General features: G+C 39.1%; 1 long non-coding RNA gene across 1 annotated transcript in view; it reads right to left on the reverse strand.

Annotated features, from left to right (window-relative positions):
* Positions 1-1,573: 1,573 nt before the first annotated feature.
* LOC146912808 (uncharacterized) overlaps positions 1,574-14,012 on the reverse strand; it is a 28,954-nt gene continuing 16,515 nt past the window's right edge. Inside the window, exons 2-4 of the long non-coding RNA XR_015013139.1 lie at positions 4,323-4,387; positions 3,617-3,690; positions 1,574-1,776 (exon numbers count right to left, since the gene is read on the reverse strand). This is a non-coding gene — a long non-coding RNA (uncharacterized LOC146912808). The remainder of the gene's footprint in view (positions 1,777-3,616; positions 3,691-4,322; positions 4,388-14,012) is intronic.

Below are 14,012 nucleotides of genomic sequence, written 5' to 3' on the forward strand. Positions count from 1 at the left end.
TATTTTAAGTCAAAAGTCGGATGTATTGAGGGAATGTATTAGAATCTTACAATATCATTTTGAAAAAAAAATATTAACTCCGACAAATCATGCAAAATATGTATTAACCTTTAGTTAACAAACTGCATTAACCTTAAAATATTCATTTTTTCTTATTATTTAATACAATTTAATTGAGAATGCAAAAATAACTAACTCCTTTTAAAATCTATTTGACGTTATTTTTTTTCTTGTTTGATTTAATTAAAATGTTTAAAAAATTGTTGAGAAAGCAATTAAACCCAAATTCTAAGAAGGGTAAAAGTTGAGTTGGACCCATACAACAAAACATAATTTTTTTTTAGGGGATTCCAATTTATATTTTAAAAAAATACAAAAAATTAAACAAATAATAACAAGAAACCACCCTAGGACTAAATCAAACATAAGGGGCATGGCTTTTGGTGGTTTGGTGCAATTTTTCCCTCTTCTGCTTTCTTTTTTTTGGCAATTCAGAATTGGCTTATATTGTTTTTGGTGTACTTAGTAGGTGTTGTTTTCGGCGGAGTGTGTTTTTGAGGTTCCTCATGTATACAGTAGAATTTTTCACCTTTTTGGTGTTCCGTATATATACGGCACATTGTAATTCTTCATTTTGGTCCATGTTTGGGTGTTCTTCACACGTTCTTGGTTTAATCTGTTTAAAAAAACATCATTAAGAGATAAATAAACAGGGGGGGTGGGTGCGAGATCGTTTCAGAAACATAATAGAAAGAAAATGGAGAAAGGAAGAGATATGTTTTTTTAAGATGGATAAATGGGGTGTCCAAAGTTCAAACTATGATCCCTGTATGTATTATGCAATGTTCATGCCAGCTCGGTTATGCTCACGGGGACGGAAGGATACAACTTTACTATAGATGCTGAAATCCCGCAATTGTCACAGTTATCTAAATTTGGTCATTCAATTCATCCAAAGCTCCACATTTAGCATGTCATCTCAAAAACAATCCATGCCCACGCATGAAAATATTTCTCCTTCCTCAAACAATATTCAATAATCTCCCTCTTATCTTCATCGATATTTTTTTTATTTGCTAATCCAATTTATCTCTTTCATTTTGAATCCTAAAACAACAACCTAAAAAAATTATAAAATTTCCATCTCAAAAGATCTATAGTAACATCTATTTGCAATAGCAACGCTACAAGAAAAAACGTGTTTTGCGACCTTTAAAATTGATGATTGCGACTGTTAGAAGGGTCGCAAAGGTACATTTGCGCCTGTTCCCCAACAGGCGCTAATGTTGGGGTCACAACAGTCATTTGCTACCTTTCATAGAACAGTCGCAAACATTATTGCGACAGTTCCTAACAGTCGCAAATTAGATGGTTTAATCTAAACTAAATGGACTTGCGACCCCTCACAACAGTCGCAAATGTTTAGTTTTTTAAAAAAAAAAATTGAATGGGGCAATTGCGACCCCTCACAACAGTCGCAAATGTTTACTTTTAAAAAAAAAAATTGAATGGGGCAATTTTTGTTGACAATTTAAATAAATGTATTAATAAATACTTAAAATACATAAGTATATAACTAAAAATATCTAAATCCCATAAATATAATTCTTTCAATATTAACAATCAAAACAATAGATAAAGTACCTAGTTTAAACATTCAAAAACCAAAATACTAGTGGCTAGACATTTAAAACAATTGTATCAGGATTAAAACTCCATACTATAGCTAGACTCATATGAATGTCTACCATCTCTTGCTGATTCTAAATTTGTTGGCTGGAAAGAAAAAAAAGGCAATGATTAACAAGTTAGAGCAACTCCAACGCTAGTTCTACACATTGTTCTTGAAACTCAAACAAGTTCTTGCTTTCTTTACCATTGGAGATCAATGATGTGGACTCCAGGCTGGAGAACCGTTCTCTGTGGAGAACACGTTCTAGCAGGTCCTGTCAAAATAAACATGAAAAAAAGCAGAGAAAGAGAGAGAGAAAGGATGAGAAATTTTTCCTTTAAATCTGAGATCCCCCCTCAATCTGGATTTTGGGCTTTTCTTTACCTTCTATATGAGTTTTCTCCATTCAAATTGAAAATTGTTCAAAGAAAAAGGATGAGAAAATTATCAACGTAAAAAAAAAAGAGATGGCCGATGGCAAATAATGGCAACGAGGGAGATGAAGGATAGTTTGGGAGAATGAAGTAGTGGTTGGTAACAGGGGACTTGGGAGATGAGTTTGGTTTATTCTAGAAAGTGTTTTTTTTTTTTTAACAAAATGAAAAGAAAAATAATATAATGATGAAAATTAATTTTTCACTTTTTTTATGTATTTCTCTTTGGTTTAACTTGTTCTCAATAAATGAAAATATAAATAAGTATTTTAATATAAAAATATTAAAATAAAAAAGAAATACACCCTTCGGTCACTATTATAAGCAAAAATCAACATTTTAGGTTCATTCATTAAATGATGTATGTAGTCTATAATAAAGACTACATACATCATTTAATGAATGAATCTAGAATGTTGATTTTTGCTTATAATAGTGACCGGAGGGTGTATGTGGGGTCAATTGTGAGACCCTATAATGTAAGTTAAGAACATAAATATTGTTCTTTGCATTGGAGTAAAAATGAAAGGATGTTCTTAATACACATGTGACACCTTTGGACCCCACAAAAATGCTTCAAGAACATAAATATGGTTCTAGCATCGGAGATGCTCTTATAAAAAGGCAGGTGAATAAGACAATGATTAGGAAAAAAAAAGAAGACAATATTGGCAAAATTGATACAAAGGCGAGTACAAAATGATGACAATATAGTATATAGTATACTTTCCTGACTTAAATATGCGGAGATTTCAGCATGTGTTTTGCAAATTGCAATTGATAAATATTTTTGGCAGTGGAGTTCACAAAGACAAAAGACCTTAGAACCTTGTTTTTATTTTAGCATGTGTTCCTCAATATGCAACATCAAACACAAAGACCTTAGAACTTTGTTTTTAAAAGGGACAAGTGCATATACTGCAGGGGAGCTGAAATATACCAGTAAAATCATAACATTCCTAAATTATCCACACATAGTATTGGGTTTTCCTTTCATGTTATATTTCTGTAGTATGATTGTAGGTATCATAATCAAGTTAACTGCTTATATAATCATTTGTGTGAACTTGGGTAGACTCATAAACTTGCATAGGTTTTGGGTCTGCCTTACTGTAAGCTTGTGAAAGTTATGGTTTTTAAGGCTCTTTTGTGAGAAACAGAATAAATTTCTCCCCTCCAATATTTTTTGACATCTCTCACTTCCTACAAGTAAGCAATTTATATAGATAGCAAAGATTGAAGTAATAGAATTAGAAAACAATAACTCTATCATATGAATTAAAGTGGCATACACATTATAACAGTAAGAAGTAGAAAGTATCGATGCATTATATTATGAATTACACTAGCAGATGCATTATAACTCTTTTGTACTAACACTATGAATTAGAAAAAGTAGTCAAACATGTCCACAACGAGGCTATCATCAAAGAGGCAACATAAGTAAGGCACCAAACTAAAATCACACCATAGCACAAGGAGGAAATGAATAGAAAGCTAGATTTCTTACCTGATTAATTGCTCTAAAGCTTTCCTGTCAAATTTATCAATCACATCAGCAGGTCTTTTGAGAACATTGTATGCCTAAGAAATTTCAGAAACAAAAATGGTTGTTTTATGGACAAGATAAGCAAAACAAGCAAGTTGAAAAGCTAACACATAGCCCAAAGAGCTTAAAACAAAGGTACCACACATGCAAACTACAACATAATCTAAACATAAAAAATTCAGGTTTTAGTTGGTAACAAAGAAGCTCTTAGCCTTTATTGCTTTGAAATAAGTTGATAAAACATCTCTTGACTTGACCTATAATGTATATCCATTTTCATAACCATATCATACAAACACAAGAAGCAGCAGTAGATGTGCAACATCAATACTTGTAACTAGTAATGGTATAAGTTTATAAGCACTCACATATAGCTTGCTTCAGGACATGATTTTTAAACTCTTGGCTTAACTTCATGTTAAGCTGGTGAGAGTTTAAAAGAGCATATTAAAGTGAGTGTTTCTATCATTACTTTCAAAGATAAGACATACACCTATCCTATATTATGCAGATGATGTTTTTTTTCAGATGAGAGGTGACTCTCTACAACTGACCCAGAGTCCTATGACTCTTCATAGAATAACTCTTTGTCCTATCTTCTAACAGAATGATTCTAGAGTCAAACCAATTAGAATGATAGATCAAACTAATTATAAAGACAGATCACCTGCATTTAACCTTCAATGTAGAGTCAAATCTTGTGTACGCACATCAATGTTCCAAACAAAACACCTGAATTAGCAATGTTATGTAAGATAGATGAATCTTAATGGTTTAAGCTAGATCAAATTAACAAGAAATAATCAGCAATATAGTTATCATCAATTAACTCATTCACTATACAATAAAGAGACAACATATCAATAGTTGTTGAGTGTTGTCTTTTTTTTTTTTTTTTGAAACAGCTTATAATATTAATCACCAAATTATACAAGCAGTACAATTACAAGGCGATGGCCAAATAGCCAAAACAGAAAAAAGAGCAGCTAAGGTTCGAACCAAACTACAGCAGAACCAACCAGCACTACCTAAAACCAGAAAAAACCAGAAGCCAAAAACTGCTACTACAGATAAACAGAAGCAGAAAGGCACAACCGAAAAACAGCAAAACACCAACTACAAAAGTCCCTGACACCTCTGAAACTACCCCACCTATCGCAAAAGGCATTCCTTGGAGTTCCAACACCACTCGTAAAAGAGGCAAGGAGGACTTTTAAGTCTAGAATTCGCCCAATTCCACGAGAGCACCTTGATATCATCAATAATTTCAGCAACATCCTTGACCAGAGAATTGAAAATCCTATCATTCCTCGCTTTCCAAATCGACCACAACACCGCATGCCAAACCATCCAATAGCCTTTTCGCAACTTGCGCCTCCCGATCTCCCCATTCCAACACTCGAAATGTTGAAATAAGGATTGAGGAGTGATGAAATTAATCCCCAACCAAACACCCACCCTTGACCACACTATGAATGCCCAATCACAATGAAGGAAGAGATGGACCGCCATTTCACCAACTTGGTCGCAGAACTCACATGTCCCCGTCAACACCGGTGCTAATATACGCCGTTTCAAAAGGTTGTCTTTTGTCGGAATACGATTGAGGAGCAATTGCCAAGAAAAAACCACTACTTTGGACGGTGCCGGACTCTTCCAAACCAAGTCAAACACCACTTTCATAGTATTCTCCAAAGACTGAATGGGCATTAACAAATTTACAAGCGCAACATAAGAAGAGGACACCGAGAAACTCCCTTCCTCCTCCAAATTCCACCACCACGAGTCCGCCAACTCCTCCCTCTCCCAATCCTCCAACTTCTCTAAAAGGCTAAGAAGTAACCCCTCTTCCCACACAAAGAGGTTTCTCCTCCACATAAAATTCCAATCTCCCCCACCAACTCCATCCACCCAAATCTCCCCCACCATCGCTTCTTTTTGACAAGAAATAGAGAAAAGACGCGGGAAAGTAACACAAAGAGGGTCATTTCCCACCCACCGGTCTAGCCAAAAACGAGTAGTATCACCATTCCCCACCTTCTTCACCACCTCCCTATTAAACCAATCCGTCCCCACCGAACCTTCCAAAGACATCAAATCTAACCACCACCGAGATGCCACCGACGGCCACACATTGTCCCCCGGATACAAGGGAAAAAAGAATACGGTTCCCATATTTACAAATGAGGACCTCCTTCCACAACGCTTGTTCCGGTTGCATCAACCTCCACCTCCACTTGGCCAAAAGACTAAGATTTACCAACCTTATGTCTCTCACACCTAAACCCCCCTTTGCACGAGGAAGACAAACCGTCGACCATTTAACCCAACACACTTTCTCACCCCCGTTGACACATCCCCAAAGGAAATTCCGTTGGATTCTCACCACCTTCCTCCACACCTTCACCGGTAACTTGAAAAAAGAAAGATGAAAAATTGGGATAGCATTCAACACCGCATTAAGGAGGACAACCCGGCCGCCGAGGCTCACATATTTGTTCCCCCAAGAGTTAAGCCTTTTATGCAAGCATTCCAACAACGGCTCCCAAGACGATGCACTTCTCGGATTAGCACCAACCGGTAAACCTAAGTACTTAAACGGCAAAAAGCCTTCCCTACAATTCATAAAGTTACACGCCGCTTCCATAAACTCCCTTTCTACATTGACTCCAATCAAGCAACTCTTGGCAAAATTAACCTTCAACCCCGACACCATCTCAAAACCTCTAAGTAACGCCTTTAAAGTCCAAAGATTCTCCACGGACGCCTCCCCAATACAAAGAGTGTCATCGGCATATTGAAGGTGCGATACCACAATGCCATTATTCCTAAAATCAAACCCTTTAAAGGAATTGGAATTAACGGCATTCCTCATTAATCCACTAAATCCTTCCGCCACCAAAAGGAAAAGGAACGGAGCTAAGGGATCCCCTTGCTTTAGCCCTCTTTGTATACAAATCTCCTCCGTCGGTGTGCCATTAACAAGAATTGACATATTACCTCCAAAAACACAAGCCTTCATCCAAGCTACCCACTTCGGACAAAAACCTACCCTCTTAAGCATATACTCCAAAAAGCTCCACTCAACCGTGTCATATGCCTTTTCAAAATCTACCTTTAGGATTAAGCATTCTCGGTTTGCCCTTCTCGCAAAATCCACCACCTCGTTAATCACCATCACCCCATCCACTAAATTTCCCCCTTTAACAAAAGCCGATCGGGACGATGAAATAATAGAATTCATGACCTTGGATAAACGACCGGCCAACACTTTAGCAAGAAGTTTGTAAAGGCACCCTAAGAGGGAAATAGGGCGAAACTCCTTCAAAGTGTGAGGATTGTTTACCTTAGGGATTAAAGTAACAAAATAAGACAAAAAACTCCTCGGCAACTTCTCATTCGCATAGAATTGGTCAAACATAATTCTCACTTCATGCTTGATAAGGTGCCAAAATTCTTTAATAAAAACAAAGTTAAATCCATCCGGACCTGGGCTTTTATTACCATCGCTATCTTTGACAACCTTTTCGATTTCCTCCAACGTAAACGGAGCAATCAATCCCATATTATCATCTTCCGAAAGCATATCAAAAACCACCCCATCTAACTTTGGTCTTTCCCATTGAGTAGTTGCCACTTGCCTTCCAAACTACTCCACTACGGCACCTCTAATCCCTTCTGGAGTTTGAACCCAACCTCCATCCACTTGAAGCGCTTTAATTGAGTTATGATTTGATCTCAATTTAACACTTTTATGAAAAAATTTAGAGTTCGCATCCCCCTCCTTGAGCCACTTCGATTTGGACCTTTGCACTAGAGATGCCTCTTTGCTCTTAAGAAGCTTCCAGCAAACTTCAACTTCCTTAAATCCACTTCTTGAGAGGTGAGAACTCCTCCCTCCCCTTTCAAATCCAACTCTTCTATATCCTCCTTCAAACCCACAATTCTCTCCTCCACACTCCCGTACTCCACCTTACTCCACAATCTAAGGCAATCTTTCAACCTTCTTAATTTGTTTTTCAACACCACCCCCATCCACCCTGTCTCACCATCGGCCCTCCAACTCTCCTCCACCACCTTTTTGAGCTTGTGATTAGAGATCCAATAATTATTAAAACGGAAAGGTTTCGGCCCCCAATCACAATCGTCCGTCTTAAATAATAACAGACAATGATCGGAGACGTCTCTAGGTAGGACCCATAAAGATGGGGTACCCCACACCAACTCCCAATCCTCCGACACCAAGACTCTATCAATCCTACTCATGGCCACCCCATTAGAATGAAACCACGTAAACTTCCTTCCAAGCGTATTTTGATCTTCCAACTCAACCTTATCAAAAAACTCATTAAAGAGTCTCATCTCCCTACGACACCCACTAGGTTCCACCCCTTGAACCCCCTTCTCTCGTCACGAGCACGCACCGAATTAAAATCTCCCATCATACACCAAACACCGTCGCCTAACCCCTCCTTCAACTCCACCAAGTTATCCCATAAACTCCTTTTACAGATAAGATCACATTTTGAATAAATATTAACCAAAAAACATTTAGTCGCCAACGGACCCCACTCCAAACACACACCCACAAAACCTTCACCACTAAACGAGAAAATAAGTTTAGAGCTTGACTTATTCCACAACGATAAAATTCCACCACTATTTCCCTCCGAAGGGAGAAAAACCCAATTACAATTAACACTCCCCCAAAGTTTATAACACAACTCCGGAGAGACATTCTCCAACTTTGTTTCTTGAATTGCCATAAAATCCACCCCATGGTTCCGGATCAACTCCTTAATCTTCTTCTTCTTCAATGCACCTCCCAAACTCCTAATATTAAAGGATGACACAATCATTGATCAACCTTAGAAATCTCCTTAAGTACATTCTGCCCAACATCCACTTTCTCAAGAACCGCAAGTCTATCCAAAATCGGACCATCCGGCACCTCAAAAGAAACTCCATTTTTCTTTTTAATTCTTAGAATCCTTTCCGGATCCAAGGCTTCTTGCAAAGTTACTTGATTTAAAGAATTAGAGTATTCCGGTACAATTTTAGCCACGTCAACCTTCCTACTATTTCCCCCTTCAACACCACCTTTCCTACCCTTCCTCTTTTTATTTGATTTTCCCACCTTTGCCGCCTCCGCAAACCTTCCACATTTAGTTAAACCCATCCCCACAGGACATTTACTGCCATGATTTTTCCTAGGGAGCGCACCTTGGTCAGCAGCTGTTGGACAGAACTGCACCTCCGAGTCTGAAACAGTGTTGGAGACAGACTCAGAAAAATCTGAATACTCCTTCTGTTTTCTACACCCCCCCAGCCTCCACACTTGGACCATCAGCACAAACAGGAATAGCTGCCCCCACTTTCAAATCTATTGGGCCCGACCCACTTCCTGCATTAGAACTACCCTCCAAATTCAGCACAAGTACATCAAGAGGGACACCTGGGAATTGCATTTCCCCAACCCTTTCCAAGTCGTGGGGATCACGCGCCTGATCCTCTGCCAACTGCACGCGCATATCCTCCCTCCTAGGGGGACTGCATCCTTTGACCCTTACCCAACCCAGTTAAGTCTCCATCAACAGAAACAGGACAACCATCTGACAAGATATCCCTGGTCTAGGTAAGGAAACTTCCCCCAAAATGTGGACTATTTGCAAGGATCCCAAAAGCACACTGTCTCCCCCAACCTTTTGTCCCGCTAACTCAGTAGTAGGATGACTTTCTCTGACTTCCCTATCTGGCACTATGGCAAGAGGTAACTTTGCCACGTCATCATCTTCTTCACCCTCTGCTGAATCATCCCCTTCGCCGGAGCTATCCACCTCCTCGCCGGAAAGACAGTTTTCCGACCCCTCTCCCCTCCTGCCATCACCGAACACCAAAGAGTCACCATCATCTCTCCCTCCTTCATCCTCCACCACCAAACCCTCTACCCTCCTATCCTCCACCACCCACAACCTAAACTCAGCTCCAACCCCCTTTATGACCACCACCTCGTCAATCAAACTCCACCTCTCCGTACAAATCTTAATTCTAGCCACGTCCATCCTTTGCCTACTAGCTGTTTCCTCATCATAGTCCAAAAAGGTACCAAACTTGTTCCCCAACAACTTGAAAAAATTGTCATCCCACACATGGAGAGGGATGCCCACAATCTTCAACCACACCGACCTCCGCCTCGCCACCAACTCCGGTGACCATGGTCTCACCTTCGAAAACATACCCTCCCACCATTTTGGATCTTCCTTCCTGGCCCTATCCACCCCTCCTACCTCTTCACAGCTGATAAGTGAAGGTGAGAAAAACACAAGAAGGGGGGTTGAATTGTGTTTTAGAAAAATTCTTCGTTTCTCCTAAAAACTGAACACACTGATCAGAAGCTAAGCGAGACAGCTTCTGAAGTGATAATCAGAATCTAAATGCAGCGGAATAAAACAGAGAGAGAGAGAAGAAGAACGACACAAAGCAATTATACTGGTTCCTTCCACAATCCGGAAGTAGTCCAGTCCCCCTTGCACTTCCAAGGAGATTTCACTATGAGTTATATCTGATTACAAATGCTCAAGCACACAAGCAAGAGACTTCCAATGCTCAAGCACACAAGCAAGAGACTTCCTTTGCTCAAGAACACAATCAAGAGACTTCCTGCTCAAGCACAACTGCAAGAGACTTCCTAACTAAACAAAATTACACAGAAAATTGTTTAAGGTTGAACACTTGATATACAATCAGAGGTGCTCACAATACAAATCAGATACAGACTCAATGGACTTAAGAATTTCTAAGATATGACTTTGAGACACAGAAATTCTAAGTGAATGCAGAACAATTTCAGCAGAGGTTTGGTACTTGTGAAAATCTTGTGAGTCTTTCGTTCAGCGTTCTTGCATTGCCAATTCTCTAGGTCTTCACTCCTTTATATAGAGGTGTGAGAGAGACGTTGTGAAATTGCCAGCACACCAAAGAGTCGTTGTTGAAGCTTGATCTTTCACCAATAATCTTTTGCCTGATTTGGCTGTTGTCCTATGAAGAACAAATTTGAAATCCATTCCTTATCCAAAGGAACATCTATGCAGGCGAAACCGTATTCTGGAGCTGTTTTCTTGTCCTGTAGCGCGGACACAAAACAGAGTAGTGGAGAACGTGGTTGTACAATTCGTACAAAGTACAATGTCAACGCTTTCGTCCAAATTGCAAACACACGCCTTCAAACACCTTTGAAATGACCGTTGCAAACTCCACTAATCCTTTGTTTGTGTTTTCGAATCCAATAGACAGCTTTTGCATTGATAATTCTTCAATTCTTGATTCTTTGCAAATCCAGTTGATATTCAGCTTCTGGTGAAATGGCTTCTGATGAGGCAGCTTCTGATGATGCAGCTTCTGATGATATGACTTCTGCAGCTTCTGATGACGCAGCTTCTGATGATGTGGCTTCTGGACCTCTTGTCTTCAGAAGCACTATTCTTCAGGAGCAGCTTACTTCAGGAGCGCTATTTCTTCAGGAGCAGCTTGACTTCAGGAGCGCTTTTTCTCTTCAGTAGCAAGTTGCCTTCAGGAGCGTCCAAGCTTCAAATTTTTGTTGTTTCCATAGCTCTTTATTTGCTCATTCAGAACCAATGATGATGTAACTTTATAATTATGGTCCTGTACACTTGAACAAATATTAGCTAGTCCAATTTACAATTTTTAATACCTTGTTATCATCAAAACCCTTTAAGGTTCATTGTTAAACACATTTTGTTCCAACAATCTCCCCCTTTTTGATGATGACAAACAAAAGTATTTAAAATTGATCAATTGTTGTTAATCTAATTAACAAGTTGACTTTGGGGTTCTGAGGTTTGTAAGCTCAGAATCTGAGGTTTGTAAGCTCAAACTCCCCCTGAGTCTGATAGTCTTTAAGGTGAGGTTTGTAAGCTCCCCCTAAGTTCTATCCAGGTTAATTAAATTCATTTTTCGCGCAATAATATTATCAGAGCTTAAAAACAAAATTGAATCATTGAAAGAATTAACTTATAGATAAGAAGAATGGTTCAATTAATTTTACTTGAATTTTGATACTCCTTCGTTCGTTCATAGCTTATACCAATAAGGTAAAAAAAATGATAGAAGGTTTTCAAAAATTTCAAATGCCATTAATGGGGCTCAGAGCCTTTAAATACTTGTCACATATACTCCCCCTTTTGTCATTATCAAAAAAAATTAAAATAAATTTAAGCATAAAAGACAAAAAGATATGAGAAAAACTCAAACAGGAGAGAGTATAAAAGAAAGTGAACTAAATAAGTCAGAGCAAAATATATGAACATGCATATCAATTGTCAGAAGCAGCTAAACAGTCAGAAGCAGTAAGCATTCAGAAGCATAGAAAAGTAGAACAAGATGGTTTCAGAAACAAGGACTAAGAATATAAAACAAACAACAAACAAAAGATAACACTAAGGTGTGCAACTAAGGGTTGGTTTGTTGTTGTTTCTTCATCTCCTCCATTTCTTCAATTTTCTTCTGCAACATTTCTTCAAGCTGTTGTTGCCTCTGGAGAAGAGCTTGTTCCCTTTCTCTGGCTTCTTGCTGCTGCTGTGCCATCTGTTTCTTCAGAAGCTTACACAACCTGGCTTCTCTGGTCAAATAGTCCGTTTCTGAGAAGAAAGGCTGGTTTGCCAGGAGCAGTGTAGAACTTCTTACTCTGAGACTCTGATTCAGATGCTCCATTAACTTCCTGACAGAGGCTTCCTTGCTTCTGATGCACTTAGCCCTTAAGCTTTCAATTAGCTCAGTTGCTCGGTTCTGAAGTGATGCCCAGGAGTCTTCATATGCACTTGTGAGATCAATTGTCCTTCGTTGATCCACAAGATTAAGCAATTGACTAAGGATTGTCAGAAGCTCAGAAGTAATATATCCAGATTCCAGGATGTTTGAGGGTGGTTGTTCAAGGATTTCAAGATCAGAATCACTGATTTCCAGATCTTGAACAGGGTTAGGAAGTGGAATGGTAAAGTGTGTTTGTGTGTTTGAAGATGAAGGCTGGTCAGAGGCAATGTGAGTGGTAGAGGTTGAGGCTTGAACATTGACTAGAGAGATGTCAACATCCATGGGAGTTGGTTGTGGGGAGTGTTCAATTTCAGTTGATGGTTGTTGTGGTGAAGTTGATGTTTGAGTGTTGAGTTGGGGGTCAATGGTAGCTGTTGGTGATTGTGGGGGTGTTGTGGGTTTTTGTGGTTCAGGTGTTTGTTGATGGGGGTTTTCTGAAACAACGTTTTCAGAAGCAGCTGCTTCTGGAGTTGCTTCAGAGGTCTTTTCTGAGGTAAACTCAACATTTTCTGGAGGAATCATGTTGAGAGGTTGAATGTTAAGAGGTTGAGGGTTAAGGCGAAAGATAGTCTCAATGACTCTTTCTCTCTGCACAGCCATTTCAGCCAACTTCTCATTAATTATGTGACCAACTGGTTCATAAGTAGTTGACTGAGAGGGCTTTTTGTTGGTTTTGGTTGATGTTGGCTGGCTTTTTACTGGTTTTTGAAAGAGTTGGGCTAAGGGTATATCATCATCAGAATCATCAGAATCTGATAATGGTGAGGATGCGGAATCTGATGATATATTAATTACCTTCTCTGGTTCAGGATCAGAATCCTCTTTAACAGACTCACTGGTCATCAGCAACAGTTGCTTGGCTTCTGAAACTACAGACTCTTGTAGCTCAGCAGCAATCTCCATAGCTTTTCCAATAGCTTCTGACACACTAGTAGCAGCTTCAGTCTTCTTAGACACATGAGGGAAGTTCTTGGTTCTCCTTACTGCTTGCTTCCTTTTCTTCTTTGGTATTGCAGGTTGATCAAGAGTAATGCCAACATCCATGATCATCCTGGAATCCATGTTTTCAATAGCTTCTTCGATTGAAGGTATTGATGAACCACCAATCTTGAGCTTGTCAACAGCAACTTTCGCCTTTTTAGCAGATTGTTCAACCTCTAGATATTGCTCTGCAGTCATCTTTCTTTTTGACTTTCTGCCTCTGGCTCGTGGCAGAGCACCACCATACATTTCCTCTGGAATATCTTCCAATCTGATTCTCTGATTGGTTGCCTCAAAATGTTCCTTGATATAGTACATCTGCACTTCAATGGGATCCTTCTTGCAGATGGGTGGAAAGTCCTTCATAAGATCAGACTTAACAAGTGATTCACTCAAATCTGTATGAAGCTTGGTGACAGCAGGGATCAACTTCATATTCTTGAGGGTTTGTGCATTAATGACCTTTCCTGTTTTAGTATCAAGCAGCTCATCTGTGAAGGCTTCAGCACTGCTCAGCTTGTCCAAGACTCCTCCTTGATAGAATATT

Source organism: Medicago sativa, chromosome 6 (assembly GCF_051527215.1).
Source record: "Medicago sativa cultivar Bolivia chromosome 6, Bolivia_mono, whole genome shotgun sequence".
NCBI classification, from domain to species: Eukaryota; Viridiplantae; Streptophyta; class Magnoliopsida; order Fabales; family Fabaceae; genus Medicago; species Medicago sativa.